Source organism: Miscanthus floridulus, chromosome 8 (assembly GCF_019320115.1).
Source record: "Miscanthus floridulus cultivar M001 chromosome 8, ASM1932011v1, whole genome shotgun sequence".
Lineage (NCBI taxonomy): Eukaryota > Viridiplantae > Streptophyta > Magnoliopsida > Poales > Poaceae > Miscanthus > Miscanthus floridulus.
Window position 1 is genome coordinate 18,145,785 of NC_089587.1, and position 17,426 is coordinate 18,163,210.

Below are 17,426 nucleotides of genomic sequence, written 5' to 3' on the forward strand. Positions count from 1 at the left end.
CATCACTCAATTTGCCGTTCACACTTGCAACCAATCCATCAAGCCAAGTCTTGTCTTGATCTCTCTACCTTAGTCACATGACTCAATGTCATGTCTCATATGTAATGAGCTCCTTCATCACATGTGTGAGCTTTGCAACAAATCCAAGCTATCTTCACCATCATGGCATGAGTTGCTCACATAAGTGTACCTATGGACTAATCACATGTGTATCTCACATTTAAACACATTAGTCCACCTAGGTTGTCACTCAGTTAACAAAACCAAACAAGGACCTTTCAATCTCCCCCTTTTTGGTAATTGTTGACAACTCTATAAAGATATGGAAATTAAGCTCATTTCAAGCTAGCACTTCACACAAGTGTAAATTGCTAACTTGATTTGGATTTCATGCTACTTATCAAACATTTAAGCTCTATGTCAAGATTTGGATAAGCACCATAAAACCTGATTTGGTAGTGATTACTCCCGCTACATGTGTGCTTAAATGGTTTGGTTTCAAGCTTGCACACATGCATAAATATGAAAATTGTGGGAGTGTTACCACTACTAAGTGATGCTAAGGTGTATAGAATAACCTTTGAAGCATGATATCAATTAGAGTTGCACTTATAACACCATCCTTAGCACCATGAGTAGCTAGGCAACAAATACACTAGAAACCCCATGAGATGAACATTATAAGCAAGGTTCTAGTACCACTTGTAAAAACACAAGTCTAGCTATCATCCTATGCATGCTAGTTATCAAATCATCATTCAAGTTCTATAACTAGCACACACCACACAAGCATGCATATCAAAATTTAAAACTTATGCAAATGCAAGCAAGCACATGAATATGCACATATCAAATGCATCCAATCAAGTTCATGAGCTTGCTCCCCCTACTTGTGTGCTTGTCTTGTCCAAGAGTTTTGATCCTTCTCCATTCCTCAATGTTGCTCTCTCTTTGTCCATGTCCAACTTCTACTTCTCCCCATGATGCATTTGCATATCTTTGTTCCAACTTCTCCTCCTTTGTTATCAATTTCCATAAAAGGTGTGCTTCTTATTGATATAAAGGATTGCATTGGGGTAGATGGTTGATACTTGAATCTTACATTTTTTATGGACACCACTTGTATGTTGGAATGTGTTAGGGTCATAACCCCAGGGTGTCTCAATGCATCGATTAGTTAGCAGGCCATGCGGCCCGCAATACACCAGCCAGTGAAAGCCCAAACGACTGAGGCCTTACTAAGCCAAGTGAACCAGGCCGGATGCTAAGGCCGAGGTTAGCCACAACCCCTTCCTTCTACCTTAGACGCACGGTGCTCGAGAGGCACACGACCTCTTCCCTGTCACGACCCCTGGGAGGAACGGGGAGAGGCCAAGCCTAGCCAAGCGTGCCTACTCTAATAAGAATAAGCATGCCGTATTAACCCCGCAAGGACCAAGGGGACACTGATCACTTTGGTCTGGTCAGATGCCATCCCTATGCCACACTGCATAGACAAGACAACGCCACACGATGGTGACGACCGGTATGGAGCCCACTGTCCAGTTCGATAAGACGAAGGTACGACTCCACCCACTATGGGATGAGATCCACGATGAGGGCTTTGACTTAGAGGCTAACCAGACTGGCGGGAGCCACGACCCCAACAATTGGGATCATGGCCCTCAGCTCCCTCAACCAACAAGGCAACCGACAACCTGGGGGCAGCTATCAACTCCTGTACGATGCCCTAGGAAACATGGAGATGATGACGAAGACCATGGAAGAGACCAAGTCGCATAGGATGACTGGCGAACCTCCACCATGCCTATAGTGCCGCCACAGTCGGCAAGGTATCACCACACCACACCATGCCACGACCTGGCCACAGGACCATGACGACAACCACCCTCGATCGTGCACCATAAGATGGCGTAGCTTGCAAGCCAAGTTAGCTAAGACCTTCCTTAGGTTCATGACCCTTCTGTCAGGAGAACCTCCTTATCTATACATGCCCTGGACCTGAACTCTATATAAGGGTAGCCAGGGCACCCTCTCCAGACAGATTCAGATCCTCTACCATTTTCACTCATTCTCCTTCATAGCAGGGCTCCTGAAGCCTCCCTTTAGGTAGCCCATCTCTTAGCTCTAGCTCTTCTTCCTCTTCTACCATTCTTGCACCTCCCATTGTAAGAACTTCAGAGCATTCAAGCAAGGAATATGCACTCGATCATCTCTGAGACTGGACGTAGGGCTCTGGCCTGAACTAATATAAATCCTCGTGTCTTTTGGATACTGTCATCGTCTTCCTAGAGCAGCACAACAATCGTATAAATTTACTAGTCTAGTTTACAAAACACCGATAGTTGGCGCGCCAGGTAGGTGACAGTTAATGGAGATGGGGATCCCGATCTTTCGTCATGTGATGGTAACTATCGTTGTGGCGGAGAATGACACACCGATCCGGCTTTAGATCGAAAGATCGAACCCTGCAATCTTAGCACCACAGCTCCTCTGGTTATCAACCAAGTCACGGACCAGGTTGACCTCACCAAGAAGGCTAATCCCTGCCTGCGTAATAAAGAACACAAGCAAGAACAAGAAAGAATGCAACCAAATTGCAGATGAATGATTATCTCATGAAGTTGGGGTCTCACAAACCGATAAACGATGAAACTGTTCTTGATAGAATAATCTAAGCAAAACCCAAAACCTAATGACGACGGCGGCGTATGATTATAAAGGTCTTAGGGTCGTCGCCTACCCTAGATGCGCCCCCTAATGAGCCCAAACACGATACACGGTCCAACGGACCAAAAGACGGTGTCACAGCACCCTGGTAGATTCTGGACGCTGACTTGTTTCGATGATTCCTATTGATTACGAAGAGCTTTTGACATGATACCACTTGGATTGGCTTCCTTATCAAATTAGTTTTCCATCCATATGTGGATCGTCGAAAACGGAGTCTGGATGCGTCCTAGGTGACCAGTTTAAGGCAGACTAGTCCTGGAGGCCGAGGCAGACTCGAATTCTTGTTGGACTGGGCCTCCGGCTTGTGTTGAACGTCCTTGCTGGTCATCATCACCTCCACCACTTACTCTAAGTCCTTCATGACCCTCTCCAATGTTCCTAAGCAAGATAACATCATTAGGTAGTAGTCTATTCTCAAAAGTATGAAAAGTATCGCTTAAGAACGAGCTCACCTCTAAATTGAGTTGTCGCTTTCGAGCCCGGGTCATTGGACCTTGCATGACGGTTGGAGGATTAGCGGGTACCTCTGAAGAAGTGATGTCCTCATCAACAGTCGCACACTCTCGTTGCTAAGAAGGAAGCGATGGCTCCCTGCACTTACATCAGACTTGCTCATGGCGCGGCCCCTGGTGGCCGCATCTACTTTGGAAGCCTCGAGTTCGCCGACATTGACGGGCCAGCTGTGAGACCTACTAGAAACTATGGTGGCGCAGTAGGCTCAAAGCTCCATGGAGCGGTGGCATCTCGAGGCTAGCTTCGTACACATCTCCTTAGCATGTAGGCCCCCCGAGGGGCACCACATGCTAAGCGAGCTCCGGCCATATGACAGTGGCATGGCGCGTAGGCGGGAACCTTCCCTAGCGCGCAGCCTCTATGTCAGAAACCTCAATGCCTGACTAGCCTAGAGCGCAAGGTGCCCTAGGCCAGACTAGGTAGGCAAAGATCGACTACACTATGGTGACAGTGACCTAGACAACCATGACCGACATCCCAAGGTTTGGGAAGCTCAACGTAGCCTGAGCCCGGACGCTTACGGACCATAGGCGTTTGCAAAAAGGATCCATCAGACACCATTCCCGACATGCTTCGACGCACCATCGAATATCGTCAAGTACTCCGAAGACACCAACCCCGCCGTATGGTTGGAAGACTTCTGCCTTGCTTGTCGAGCAAGCGGGGTGGACGACGATCTCTTCATCATCCAATACTTGTCACTTTACCTTGTGGAAAGTGCTCGAGCATGGCTCGAGCATCTCCTCACGAACAACATCCACTCATGGGCAGACTTTAAATGCATCTTCGTAAGGAACTTTTAGGGCACGTACATGCGTCCTAAAAATTCTTGGGATCTCAAAGCCTACAAACAAAAAGCGGGAGAGACTCTACGTGAGTACATCCGTTGCTTTTCCAAGTAGTGCAATGAGCTTCCCGATATCGTGGATACGGACATGATTGGAGCTTTCATCTCTGGCACATCCAATGAAGCACTCATCCATGAGCTCGGATGTTGCAAACCACGGACGGCGTGGGAGTTGCTCGACCTCACAACAAACCATGTCTCCAGCGAGGAGGCCATCCATGCAATCTTATGCAAATACAAGGGTAAGGCTCAAGCTAAACTCGTGGATGAGGCTAAGGACCATAGGAGATGGGTAAAGGGCAAGAAGGACAACTAGAGGCACCATGACATCGAGTTTGTCGTGGCGGCCGATAGGGTCCATAAGCAGAAGACTGGCAGGCTCAACCACATCAGCTTTGACAAGATAGTTAAGATGTCATACCGCAATCATGGCTACCCAGTCAAGCACACCCTTGAGAAGTGTGACCTCATCAAGCGCTACTTTAGTGGCGATTACAAGGCTATCAGCATGGAGGCGCCATCCGAGCCCACAGGCAATGAGGAGAAGGGGGATGTGTATCCCAACCCAAAAGGGTGCCTCATGATCTTCGGCAGACCAGGGGCATATGAGTCCAAACGTCGGTAGAAGCTCATGGCTAGGGAGGTCAATGCGGATGCCCTAGGCAAAGCCATCCCGGCTTACCTGAAATGGTCAAAAATCATGATCACTTTTGATAGAAAGGATCACCCCAACCACATTCCACAATCGGGATGCTTTCCCCTTGTCATGGACCTAATCATCGGCAAGACCCACCTATATCATGTCCTCATGGATGGTTGGAGCGTCCTCAACCTCCTCTACACCGAAACATATGACGCCATGGGGTTGTCATGAGCAGCGATACGACCATCCGGTGCTCCATTTCACGGAGTCATACTTGGGATTCAGGTCATTCCCTTGGGTAGGTCAACTTACCTATGATGTTCAGAGGTCAAGCCAATTTCTATAGGGAAATGTCACCTTCGAAATAGCGAATTTCCCTGGCGCCTATCACGTCATCCTGGGTTGACCATGCTACGCCAAGTTCATGGCCGTCCTCAACTACACCTACCTAAAGCTCAATGTGCCTAGTCCTCATGGAATCATCACTATAGGAGGCAACCTCCAGTAGGCCCACCTTTGCGAATGGGAAAATTACGACATCGTGATAACCGTGTGCCAACCCCCGAGGGCTGAACCTGAACATGACTTCCCTATGTAGTAGGGGAGCATGTGGAGGTCGCGTTCTGCAACCTTGACCAGCAGATCGTGAAGAGGAAGGTGAGGATGCGGCTTGAGGATGAAGCGATTGTTGATGGTAGTTAACAACCATTATAAACCTGTCAATATAACATGCATAAGGGCATAAATATAATCACCAACGAAGGTCTAGGGGTTTAAACTAACAAATTCCTATGAGTTTTGGTGAATCTATATTTTCTACATGGGTTTATCTAGAAAACTGTCAAGGTGGACCAAGATGTCAGATTTAATCGCGCTTATCCACAGCGAAAACAACCCTAAAAAGTTTTCAGAAGACTTGAGAGGACTCCACAGCCGAAGCTAGAGGGTGAGACGCTGCTAGGTGTTGTCCGGTCCGGCCCCACCTGTAGGATGGCTGACCCTCTAGGGCCCACCTATCAGCCCCCCTTTGCTATGTTGGTTCTCCACCTGCCTCCTAGATTATATCTATGCCGTTTATTCAAGTCGGTTTGATCTGGGGGCTCAGGATTGATGCTTCGGCCTATATATACTAGCCCTATCCCCCCTCCCCCAGGCATTGCATAAGTCATTTGATAAGATAGAAACCCTAATCATCCTTAGAGCTCCACCATATTCTAGGGCATAGCTAGTTAGGCTAGGTCTAGAGGGAGGCAAGTAGGCTTCGCTTGGATTCCTGATCTTGTCAAGAGCATGGTTTGGTATAATCTTTATACCCTCTCTCTTTTGTATCTCCATTACTTTTATATGTTTGCTACAATTATTATGACAACATTGGTATTCACAATACTCATGTTCTTAGTTATGATGTTCATCGTCTACTTTGATTATATACTTAGTATAGCTAGTTTTATCATTATGTTTATGCATAAGTTTGTATAGCACTCACTCTGGTGTACATGGGGTGAGTGGTCGACATTGTGTAAGCATGGTGCTTATACGCTGTTTACCTACGAATACACCCTATATTTCGGGTCATGTGGTAGATCATGGATGTGACACTCCCGTTGAGTCTTTTGTAGTCCACTCTCCGAATATAGGTGCAAGTAGGGTCCAGTTACGAAGGACGAACAAGCTCTGTTCTTAATCTTCCTTAGTAATATCCCTTATGTGTGGATATAAAGATGACCTTAGCCATGATTACTAGGTGTAATTGTACTAATCAATGTATGCTTAGACTTGTAATTAAGAATGACTTAGGAATTATTCCTCTAATATTCTACTTAACCATGCTAATGCCATAGAAAGGAGTACTCTGAGTGATTTTATCATTCATCCATACTTATCATATACATAATTTATCCTATGACTTACCCCTATTGTGAGTAGAATATTGGTTCTGGTTTACTTCTCCATCAATAATATAAGTTATCAATACATGTCCGTGCCAGACCTTCCTTGTGGTAAAAATATAAATAACGGTACCTGGAATACTCTCGGGTAAAGTGCTATAATGGTATATTATCCGTGTGCTTGTAGATTCCTTTCATTCATATGTATATATCTGTATATTCTTCCTAGTCACATAAATTAATAAAGAACTACTCTAGTAGTAATACTGGGTAGTACCAACAAGCATTTCTGGCACCAACACTAGGGATGGCAACTTAGTAAAAGTTGCTAAGGAATGTAAACAACATAGGGTGACTACTTTAAACAAGTGACATGTTAATAAATACCAACAGCGATCGATGTGCACTAGAGGGCACGCGACACAGTGCATTCCTCGATTCAACGAGCCACGCGCTCTAGGCCTCGCCATGTCAAGCACCGTGAATGACGAAGGCCATGACCGGTGGCGCAGACACTTAGTCTTCACATCAAAGCCACTCTTAGCCAACTAAGATTTTGTACATAACAATCAATGAAACATCCTTGTGCCCAGAGATCACAACACGCCTCAGCGAGCACACGTCTAGGCGGCACTCTGACGACACATGCAACCCCAAGTGGCCCGTGTCGATCAGCATGTGCCAGTCAACACGGTTCACTCACAGGGCTATGCCACAACATACCACATACCGATGTTCACCGGAGGAGAGATCGTCATGACCTAAAGGAAAGAGGACGACGGAAGGCACGCTGCCACTAGATCTGTCCTATGACACCTCAGTCACAAAAAATGGAGTCACACTAGGCCAAGCCTCGTGGATCAATCCCCAGGTAGGGTTGCGTGACTACGACATTCAAATGATCGAATCATTGGTGAGCACACGAAAGGAAAAGAAGCGCGAGATACAAGCTAAGAACAGTTATTTACTAAAAGACCCTAGGCACAACATAAGGTCCCTAGCCACCACCGCGGAGGATGTCCTTTACGTTTACATTGGCCACGACGGCGGACATGGCAGCGGCAAAGCCGCTAACTAGTTCTGTTCGCTCCACCTGTCTAGCATGATCTAGGAACCCGGGCGCCACCTGACGGAAGCCCTGGCGGTGCGAAGCTATAGGGCGACGCTAGCTCCCTACCGAATTCCGGCCACCACCGTGCGTTCGTGGTCCTCCATCAGGAGAACCTCCCAAAGGCAAGCCTCCTCCGTCTCATGACGGGAGGCCTCTAGCTACTCCTCCAATGCTGCTAACAAGAAGACAGGAAGATCAAGAATGGCAAGCAACGAATGGGACAACAAGACAAAGAAACACCCTTACCCACTATGCGGGCCTAGACGTCAGTGGCTGCCGCCTACATGGCGGCGGTCCCCCTCTTCGAGGCCTTGTGGGCCACCCTAATGGTGTTAAGACAGCACTCTAGCTAGCTCACCTCATGGGTGGTGGCGGAGTAGCGCCGGCAGGCCTTGTCCGTCCTGTGGACAAGCTCGTGGAACTCACACCGATCATCCAAGGAGGATGATGATGAGCTTAACCCCCCTGTGGGCGGGGTCATAGTGCAAGCAACACCGACGACCCCTCCAGACATGGTGTGGGAGGCAGCCCTATAGACACTCATAGTTGATACAGGTTGAACCCTCAAATTTGAACATCATCCGAATGCACTTACCCTTGATCGCGTAGGAAAGGACAAAGAGGCGGTGCCCAGTCGGCGCCCGGTGACTCATCCAATGGCCGTTTGCCATGATCCATTCTAGCTGGCGAAGAAGGAACTCTGGACACACGAGAGCAAGAACGAGGAAGCGGCAGAGCAGGCGACCCAGAATGAACGCCTCCCCGTCGTACCACTCCGTGTGTATTTATAACCACTAAGGATACTCAAGGCACACACACATTCATTCACATTTACTAATCGTCTGGAAAACCCCATAGAGCAGATGAAGCGATCAGAGGGAAGGCGGAATGACGGATGCCCATGCAGTGGCGTGAACCAAGTAAGGTGCGCACATCTCCACTCTTTCCATATCATTTCAATTTATGCGCCTACATTCTGTGGCACATGACTGCTTGTGAGTGGGCACCATTATGCCATGATGTGACCGGTAAGGCCAACCGCCCCCTGAGATCGTGCGCAGAATGACCTGCCACAACCATGACCCCGCGTCGTGCTTAGGAAACCCAATCTTTGGCCGATCCTTAGAAGGGTTCGAGGTCACAAAAGGGATAGGGGCAGAGAGGAGATGGGCCCCAGCAGCTCTAATTGGTGGTACGGAGACACATGACCATCTCTCTCTGTGTTTGAGTCGTTCACTTCAAAGTCGCCCGGGTTGACCTCCTCTGGGGGGAGACATCTTGCCCTCTGGCCACTGCGAAGGCAGTCTAGGACCAATAGGCTTGATGATCGACGATTTATAGGACATCTCTCGACGAGGCATAGCTGAACTCCATGTAAATTGTGGAGGATATCGGGTCCCGCTCGGATTACCCATCGACCCTGACAAGGCGCACCGCTCCGACCGCGTGGTTACGATGGACATGCCTCTCCCCACGTGGGGTGAAACCAAAGCTACCCATGACTGGGCATCACGACCTCTCGAGGTTGGTGGGGATGCCGAGAAAAATAGGAGTTGGGTCCCCGTGACCCACTAAAAGGGTTGAGGCCAAGCCACAACCAAAACTCCTCCCGGCATCTCTAGGTCTAAAGACCAAAGGCTAGCTTCGAAGACACAAACCGACAGAGGTCTATGACCACTTTAGGAGAGATCAACAAAGTAGATGGCCTGGGTAGCACCACAGATGCTTCCTCATGAAGCGATGTGGGGCCCAAAGTGTGATCATGGCTCGGTCACGTGGAGAAAATAAAAGGTCCAAGACCTACAATCCAACACACGATCACGAAAACCCTCTCAACCGCGCAAAAAGAGGTCGGGGAAAAATTCCTTGCAATGTTAGGACATAACGACCCTTGCGGCAACCCAAACCAGAAGTACAACCCTGAACCCATGGCTTAGGGGCCTGTTGCAACCATAAGGGAAAGCCTAAAATTTTATGGATACAAGAGCAGCCAAGCCATTAAAATACCAAGGGCAGGCGTCACCTCAATGGTGATGCCAACTGACAACCCGAGGCTGAACAACATGAAGGAAGCATGGGCAACACAAGCCCCACCTACTCCTCAGCAAACGGCACGAGCGTGGGGATCACATGCCGGGGGACTGCTACCATCCGTTCGGCAACAAAGGGAGCTCGGCTATCACCGGCAAACGAAGCGTGAATGGGACATCATCCTGATTTGTTCGACACGGATAGCATGACAGGGCCACGCTACTCCGCCCTCCCCTAGCTCCATGAGTAGTCCCAAGCATACGTCGAGAGAACCTTTAGTAGGATCCCAACACGATGCCGGACCACACGCAAAACTTGAGGTGAAGCAAAAAATGCCTCTGGACGTCGCACATTTCAAGCACATGAACCACCAAGGTTTGAAGCAAGAAGTGGCGACGGGGTAGCAAACCAATGTCATGTATGACCCGACACGGTGGCCACACTGCTTCTCAGTCCCTAGTTCATAAATTGCCTTCTAGCACCAGTTGTTAGGGGGGCAATGCTGGTCTCCAGCCACCGCAAACTATCCCAAGTGGGTCACACGATTGGAGCCCCAAGGCTCCCTTTAGATTTTCTCTCCCCCCTATTTTTTCTCAAAATCATCCTAGGCTAAAGCCAAGTTTGTAGGAATAGCTTAAGGAGGTTTGAATGGTAAGGAGGCATCTATTTATCAGACCAAGGGTGGTCCCCGCACCGCATGACGCAACACGGGAAGCCACAGCCAAAGTCAGATGCCCGTAGGGGGACGAGGAAACTAAGACCTTCCCAAAGGCAGGACCACAATAGGGTCGACAAGACCACTCGGTCCCGCCTAGGTCACGAACCCCAAAACACGGCACACTGGCATGACAAGGCTCACCGGTCACATACAGGGTCAACAAGACCACTCGGTCCCACCTAGGTCACGAACCCCGAAACACGGCACACTGGCATGGCAAGGCTCACTGGTCACATACCGTGTCGCCAGGACGCCCTAACAAGGCCAAACATAATGGCCACGTACCGCATTGAACGCACCAATCCACACGGGGTTGAGCAATGAAGCTCGAGCAAGCCATGACTACAAACCCGCACTCAAATGCCACACATCTCAACACTTTCACGATCACTTCACGGTCATAAAAATGCTCAGGGGCTACTGTCAGGGTCATAATCCCGGGGTGTCTCAAGGCACCAATTGGTTAGCAGTCCACATGGCCCATAATACACTAGCTAGCGAAGGCCCAAATGACCGAGGCCCATCTAAGCCAAGTGAACTAGGGTAGCCGCTAAGGCCGGGGTCAGCCACGACCCCTTCCTTCTGCCTTAGCCGCACGACGCTCGAGAGGCGCACAACCTCTTCCCTCTGCCTTAGTCGCACGGAGCTCAAGAGCCCACCATCCAAATACGGTCCAACAAGATGAAAGTATGACTCCACCAACTACGGGATGGGATCCACGATGAGGGCCTTGACTTAGAGGCCAACTAGACTAGTGGGAGACATGACCCCAATGATTGAGATCATGGCCCTTGGCTCCCCCGGCCAACAAGGCAACCGATGACCTGTGGGTGGCTACCAACTCTAGTACGACACCCTAGGAAACTAGGAGGCGATGATGAAGACCATGACAGCGACCAAATCGCACAGGACGGCTGGTGAACCTCCACCGTGTCAACAGTGCTGCCACAGCCAGCATACTAGCACCACGCCACACCATGCCACAACGTGGCCATAGGACCGTGATGACAACCACACCCGGACGTGCACCACAAGAGGCGTAGCTTGCAAGCCAAGTTAGCTAGGACCTCCCTCAGGCTCATGACCCATCGGTCGAGAGAACCTCCTTCTCTATACATGTCCTAGCCCAGAACTCTATATAAGGGCAGCTAGGGTACCCTCTCCACATAGATTCAGATCCTCTACCATTTTGCACTCATTCTCCTTCATAGTAGGGCTCCTGAAGCCTCTCTTTGGGTAGCCCATCTCCTAGCTCTAGCTCTTCTTCCTCTTCCACCATTCTTGCACCCCCCATTGTAAGAACTTTAGAGCATTCAAGCGAAGAACATGCACTCGATCATCTTTGAGACTAGACGTAGGGCTTTAGCCTAAACCAATATAAATCCTTGTGTCTTTTGGATGCTACCATCATCTTCCTAGAGCAGCACGACAATCATATAAATTTACTAGTCTAGTTTACAAAACACTGATAGAATGACACCACTTTTAGCCCTTGAGATACCTTATGTAGGATCTTTGACCTTGATGCTGTTGGTATTTACTAACGCACATAGAGAAATCCGTAAGCGCATAGATACCAATGTAGCTTTCACCTAGGAGTATTCTAGGGTATCGTATTTGTGCACAGGAAAGCAATGGTAAAGAAGGTGATAGTTAACCATCATGTATCTACTAACTAGTATACTAACTAGACTAAAGTGAGGTTAAGTGATATTCGATAAGAGTTATGGATAATGACACACACAGGAGAATTCAATGGTGAGAGGACAATGGGGGAGTATAAGGTTCCTATACACTTCTCTATGACTATGGTTTTATTCTAGTACACATCAGAGAGGATAACTTAGGAGTGGGTAAAACATAGTGATCACACAATAACACTTTGGAGCAATAGTACCTTTCCAACCCTTGAATGAGGTGAGAAAGAGCGGTCAGGGGAAGGCTGCCAAAAAGCTCTACAAAAACACCAATCCAAACATGGTGGATTGCAAAGGCCTTACAGAGCTGTCACCTCTAGGGCTACCACAAGTATTCGTGGGATTAGGCGCAAACTCAGGTAAACACTAGCCTAGACACTATGTCTACGCTAATGACTACTACTCTAGTCATGATCTATAATTAGAGCACTCGATGCTAGCAGAGATCCCATGCTAAGGTGAGATACAACTATACTAACCATAATTAGCTAAACAACTAAGGCATGAACTAGATAAACATGAAAGGCATACAAGTAAATAGAGAAGATAAATATATTAAAGCAAGAATCTTACAAAGGAAAGATACAAGAGCATACCAGACCTCTGAAGACTCCTCCGAAACCCGAGCATAGCTCAACTCTCCCTAGCTCCCAACTCACTATTCTATTTCTACATCTTGAGAAAGTAGAGAGAGCTCCTCTTATGGTGTGTGTTACAAGTGAGGTGTGAGGGTCCTATTTATAGCCTTAAGGTGGAGTAGGGGCTACTCCATCGCCATGTCAGTGATCTGTGTGACACCCTCTCCTTGCCCTTGGATCAAACCGCCTTGAAACTGACTTAACCAACGCTTGGGATGGCTCACACTTGTGCTTCTTTGCATGCTGTCCAAAGGAGAGGCGGTGGAGCAAAAGTGGGGCTTTGGGCGGTGCCTCACCCACACCGGCCGGTGGCCCACTGTGGAGTGGGCCCTCCTCTAGTGTGGTGGCCCCCCAAGTGATGTAGAGTGTGGGTATGCATGATATTTTGTCCATTTGAGCACCGTCATATGCATGGTGACTCCCACAATCCATGTGATGCTTCATTCGGACCCTTGATCATGCACCGAGTTGGAATCAATGGTGGACAAAACTTGGGAGTGTGTTTCTTGCATTTTGGGTGGATCAGTGATGTTGCAGGGGACCAAGGAGTGCTAGGCGATGCCTAGGTGGGGCCAACTAGCCCCACCACGTGGGCCATGGCCCCCTGCTACGTGGAATACCTTCTAGAAGCCTTGTATTGATGTGTGTTGACCATTTTTGCCCCTGCATACACAATCTTCCAAGTACAAGTGAAAATATGTGAATTATAAACATAAATCACTACTTGTGGTATTGTTTTCTCCCATGTTGGTGCAATGTTGATGGTCAAAATAGGCATTTAGTGATCGTCAACAGATACCAATCGGTGGGGCATCTCCTCCTATGTCATAGCATGGGTCATTCACTTGATAAACTTGAGCTATTGTATGTGAGGGAACTTGCTTCACTTGAAGATCACTTAAAGTTGAGGATCACTTGTGGAACCACTATTTTGACATACTAGATACCACTTGATGAATTCTACTACTTGTAGCAATGTGATAATCGAGACATACAACTTGTAGCAATTATCATGGAACCACTTGTAGGATTTGTTAATCATAATCATTTCTTGAACACTTGCTATCTTCATGAGTACCACTTATAGGATATCACTTATAAGTTGATCTAGACACCACTTGTAAATACCACTTGAAGAATCAATTGAGTCTAGATACCACTTGAAACAAACTAGATATCCATTTGTATTGTTGTCTTTTTCTTGTACTCTTATCATTATCATGAGCTTCTAGTATGACTTGAACTAAATTGATTTGCCTAAGCTTCCAAGTCCGGTTTGAACCTTTTCTAAGCTTCTTCACACTCATTTGGAGGTTGTCTTATCAAGGTTGTACTTGTCACTTATTGGCAATCCAAAATAAATTAAGTACTTGGGTTCACTAGCTCATGAACAAACTCATATACTTATCACTAGATCAATTAATCATTCAAGCAATAGTGGTAGGCTATGAATTTAAACTTTTCATTATGCATGATCCTATAAATCATGTACTATATGCACTAACCGTATACTAGTAAGGGATGAAAAATGATCATGCACATTACAATGACACCTTTGCTATCTTGGAGTAGAGGATAGTCATTAGATTACAATTAAACTCCAAAATAGCAATATGAAGTCCGATTCAATAGCTTGGTGAAGACCAATATTAGCATTTGAATTCCACTCTTCACTCATATGAAAAGAGAACCACTTATGATCAAGTGCACTTTTTTATTGTGGTTGGCTTGCTTCATCATTTGTTATTGCTTGCTTGAGAGCACCAAATGTGATAATACCACTTGAAATTCCATGACTTGCTCTTTTTTGGGTGTTGCTTGCTTTCTACATCAACTCTTTTGATTTGCTTCAATTAAGCATCTCAAATGTCTCTAGATCACCATCCTTGTTTAGCCTTCCAAGCCACGTGCTCAGTTCTCCCACACATTGGGCGGCATCCCACACATGGGCAAAGACAGCCTCTCCAAAGAACCATTGTTGATACCCAATTGAAATAGCTTTGTTTGATTGATCAATGGAATGGACATAACGTGATGAATAATCTTGAATCCTTCTTTAAGTCCTTTTATTTCTACTTATTTAAGTCATTTTCTTTCTACCAAAAGATCTCCAATAGTCACCAGAACTTAAACTTCATCTTCATCTTGAGTTTGATCTTGATCTCCAATTAGAGTACCAAATGTGTGCCAAACACACTCCACGATCAAATGGCCTTGTAATCATTACTTGTCATGATTCTAGCTCAATCCAAACCCAAATTTAGGTACCTTAACCACTTATAATCATGTTTTTAACTTGAGAACCTATATCAAAGTGACTCTAAATCAATCCATAACACCCAATGTACAAATCCAATAACCACTAAATTTGGTGAAGATGTGCTACACTAAGTCTTCTAGCAGCTATAAAAATTTGAGCTTCATTTGACTACTAGATTGCTACCAGTTTTCACATCACCCAACACTGCTATATGCTGAAAACTACTGCACCACAGCTGATAAGATCCACTCCAATATCGAAGCATCTGTTATCCAATTCTCATGAAATTTATACAAAAACTAATATCATAAGTCTATAGTATGCATACCAAATTTCAAGCTAATCCAAATAGATTTGATCCATCAAACTCAGACTTGATCTCAGCTAGCTCAGATTCTCAATTTAGGATAGATTTCAACACTTGAGCTATTCTTCATCAAATGTGAATCAAACTTGAAATCAACTTGTTTGGATACCTTCACAAGACATAACTCCACTTAATCCACTTACTAAAAGTCATCTTATGAACTTATCCAACACAAAGTCAATCCAAACTTGATTTCTAAGCTTTTAATCCATTCAAACATCTCATAGCAAGCAACAATGCATATATTTCCAATTCAACCAACTTATATGCACCCAAATAAAATCAAAGAGTATACCTTGGTTAGCTAATGATCATCCATAGCAAGCTTCAACTCAAATATTTGCAAGCTTCTAATAATAACCAATTAAATCACCACAACTTGATGAATAACACTTGTATGTTGCAGCACTTGGACTTCACTTGTTTTGACTTGGCATTGGGATGTGATATGTACTAAGCTTCAATACTTGACTCAATCATATGATGAACAATATGAATTCAATTGAATCAAGCCTCTAATGCCGATGGTACCTACAAACAATCATCCACTTTTTAATGGTATCCAAACTAGTTTGGGTCCTCTCAAGTTAGGAGCAACATACTTAGATATTGCCTTTGTATGAATAGCAGGATATTTTACAATTGCAACTAATGAAGTACCATTGCCATCCTTTCTAAGCACAATATTATCATCAATTGAAATAGGCTTAGAATTGTTACCCAGGGGACATGAATTAGCTATGTGTCCCCTTTTCTAGCATAAATAACACTTCCTCTTTGATTGAGCCTTTTCTTCTTTGCTCATGTGATGCTTCTCATTGCCTTGCTTCTCCATGTTTGCTTGAGCCTTCTTCTCAAGCTTGTTTGGGCAACCCGAAGCTAGGTGACCCAATGTGTCACAACTATAGCACCTCATATGAGAAATCTTCTTCATCTTTTCTTCTTTGTTCTTGCTCATTTGCTTTGCGTCTTGACTCATTCTTGGACACATTGCTCTTTCTCTTGCTTTTGCATCCCTTCTTGTTTTCTTCTTTTTCATCATCAAATCACCACCATCTTCATGGTTGATCTTGATTTGCTCTTGGGGTATCTTTTCTTGCTCAACTTGTGACTTTGTTTGAGGATTCACTTGTTACTTCACCAATTGCTTGGTTGGGCACATAGAGGTGAGATAATCCCATGTGTGACACTTGAAGCACTTGATATGCTTTAACCTCTCTTCTTCTTTCTTTAACTTGAGCTTTTCTTCATTTTGGCAACCATTTGCAAGATGTCCCGTTTCATGGCGTTTGAAGCACATGAGATGAGATAGCTTCATCTGTTCTTGCTTGTTTATTTCTCTTTCATATCTTCTCTCACCCCATCTCTTGCCCTTGCTCTTGCTCTTGTTGAATCCAATGCCACTCTTATGTCCATATCTTCTTTTGTTGTTCAACATATGCTCAAAGGTAACTTTGGAGTTATAGCACCTCTCTAACTTGTTACTCAAATTCTTCACTTCACTTTTGAGCTCATTGTTCTCCTTTAAAAGGTTAGTCTCACAAGATATAGAAGTAGAACAAGCATTTATATGTGAAGAATATGGCATAGCTAATAAATCATCACAAGAGGTGGATGCATTCTTCTTGCCTACATCACAAGGGTTAGTAACATTATGTGATTGATCAATTGACCCATGTGAAGAGCTCTCACTAGTTTTAATTTTCTCATTGGAAAGCTTTTTAGTGAGAAAAGCATGGTCTTGTGCCAAGTTATCATGAGCAACATTAAGTTCCTCATGAGCTAATTTTAGCTCCTCGTGTGAACAAGTAGTAACATAAAGTAGATGCTTTTGTTGTTCATATGTTTTCTTTAGAAAAGAGTTTTTATTTTTTAATTTCTTGGTTTTAGCCATCTCTTTTTCTAAATCTTTGATCATGCAACCATATCTATCTAGACGCTCCTCATATGAATCAAGATTAATCACATTTATATTAGAT